The sequence below is a fragment of the Saccopteryx bilineata genome, chromosome 2 (genome assembly GCF_036850765.1).
Source record: "Saccopteryx bilineata isolate mSacBil1 chromosome 2, mSacBil1_pri_phased_curated, whole genome shotgun sequence".
NCBI lineage: Eukaryota > Metazoa > Chordata > Mammalia > Chiroptera > Emballonuridae > Saccopteryx > Saccopteryx bilineata.
Genome location: NC_089491.1, coordinates 32,261,842 through 32,264,435, shown reverse-complemented (window position 1 = coordinate 32,264,435; position 2,594 = coordinate 32,261,842). Strand labels below are relative to the sequence as shown.

General features: G+C 39.1%; 1 pseudogene; it reads left to right on the top strand.

Annotated features, from left to right (window-relative positions):
• Positions 1-1,429: 1,429 nt before the first annotated feature.
• On the top strand, positions 1,430-2,047 carry LOC136322198 (small ribosomal subunit protein uS8-like; annotated as a pseudogene).
• The last annotated feature ends 547 nt before the right edge of the window (positions 2,048-2,594 follow it).

The following is a 2,594-nucleotide window of genomic DNA, read 5'->3' as shown; positions in this document are numbered from 1 at the left end:
GTGACAGTGATTTATATGCATGACATTGCCCTTAGAAGATGTAACAGCTCTCAGACTCTGAGCCTGCACCCAGGAAAATCCCTGGAAGCCTTTCTCTGGGTGGCTCATTAATTCCCATTGGCTATTATTAAAATCTCATCTGTAGCTGCTGTTGTCTGAACTCCACTACCCAGCAATCTTGATATCCTGCTTCTGCTCTAATATTAGCAACTTTAGAAGCCTATTGATTCCACTGAGGGCTGTTAGACTCTCTTGGCCTTTTATTGTCCTCTTTGGATGTTGGGAATGTAAGGAGTGTTTCCCTTAGCCAGCATGGAAGATTTTCTATGGAATCTTACCTCCAATAGTTCTTTCCAAGTCTAGTGTCCTATGTTCCATAAATGACCTCCAGTAAGGATCTTACATTCTATCTTTTCCATTTTTTTATTGTGGTAAAATACACATAATGTAAAATTGATCATCATTTTTGACTGTTGGTTCAGTATATTAAATATATATTCAGATTGTTGTACAATCATTGTCACCGTCCATCTCCAGAACTATTTTTAGCTTGAAAAACTAAAACTCTATATTCATTATAATAACTCCTCTTTTCCCCAACTCCCAGGAGTCCCTGGCAAGCACCACTCTGATTTCTGTTTCTATGTATTTGACTACTCTAAATACCTCAAATATGTGAAATTATACAGTATTTGTTTTCTTATAGCTAGTTTATTTCACTTAGCATAATGTCTTCAAGCTTCATGTATGCTGTAGCGTATTGTCAGAATTTTCTTCCTCCTAAGGGAGAATGATATTCTATTGTGTGTATATACCTCATTTTGTTCATTCATACATCCACTGGTGGACATTTGGCTTCCTTCCATGTTTCAATTATTGTGAATAGTGCTGCTATAAACATGGTGTATCCTTACATTCTCTTTTATTTTAGATTGGATTCTTTTTTATCTATGGCAGTCCCTAAGAGACTGGACTCATTCTATTTTGATCTATGTGAAGGCTGAGAAAAGGTTGTGTGTAAGTGATTGATTAAAAGCTCCCAAAAGACTTAGTAAGGCTTTGGGGGAAGTAGAACTGGCAAAAGGACAAAGCCATCACCTGTAATTTCAGGAACTCCCAAGAAGGTAGCGGTATCTTGATCCCCTAGGAAAACTTTGGAATGTAGATTAGGCTTTAATGCTGTCTAACCCGCAAAGCAAGAGAGCTGAGTTTATACTTCTGTACCTGTTAGTCATCTCCTGTGGGACTGTAAACTCCCTGGTACTTCTGGCTCTCTGTGTGCTTAGGCAAAGTGGCTCCAGCAGTCCTAGGGCAGCCCTCCAAATTAGCATTGCAAGTGTGGGCTGCTGGAAGCAAAAGCACAGCAGAGCTGGGGGAGGGGCACACGGCAAGAGTAGAAGGGGCCTGGGGGATCTGGGCAGCACAAGCAATGTCCACTCCAGCTTCTCCCTGGGAGTTTTCATCCAGTGTCCTGGGTACAGCCATCACTTATAATGTCCCCTCTGTGGCATTTCCAGGAGGCCCATTAAGAATTTATGAACTCTTTCCACCATCTTTCTGTGTCGCCATAAAGGTATGCTTGAATGTCCTGGCCAATTCTCTCAAGAGTATCAATAATGTTGGAAAGAGAGCCAGGTCCTTATTAGGCCATGCCCCCAAATCATCGTTTGGTTTATAACTATGATGATGAAACATGGTCACATGGGCAAAATTGAAATTGTGGATGAACACAGAGATGGGAAAATTGTTGTGAACCTCACAGGTAGGTTAAATAAGTGTGCAGTGATCAGTCCCAAATTTGATATGCAACTCAAAGATCTAGAAAGATGGCAGAACAACCTGCTTCTATCTTTTAAAGTTTGGCTTCATTGTATTGACAATCTCAGTGAGCATCACGGACACTGAAGAAGCAACAGTAAAACACACAGGAGGTAAAATCCTGGGATGCAATACATACATGCAAATAAAATGCCTCATTGGGAAAAAAATGAGAATTTATGAAAATAGAACTCCTAGTCACCTTCTTCAGCATGCCAGTATTTCTTAATCTTCTGTGAAAACTCAGACCAGATTCTGTAAATCACTGCTTGGATGTCCATTATTAATTATTATTTTTGCAAGCCTCCCTGCTCCCATTGAAATTAGTGTTGAAGCTTGTTCACAAAGTTGTAAGATTTTTCTCTTAAAAACTGTGGAAGGAAAACATTTTGGAACAATATGGCAGAGAAGGGACATCATTAATGTTATCTTACAAATTTATAAACATAACCTTGATTGTATGAGTACACATTTATATCAATGTTCAGCTTCTACGGACTTCCTGTTGCTGGCAATGCTGCCTGGAGGGAAAGATGTTATTAAAATCCACAAATCCATCTCTCCCACCATGAACATTACTTTTAATTTGACAGTCATAAAAGTCATCAACTATAACTATAACCACTATTTTAAAGATAGAGGAAGTGAGGTGGAGAAAGTTAACGGCATTTCACTGAAGTTGTATTAACCCAGCAATAGACCCTTCCATTAACTGCAACTTACTCATTTGCAGTCAAAAATATATTTCTTTCACGGGACATGAGTTATTATTGATT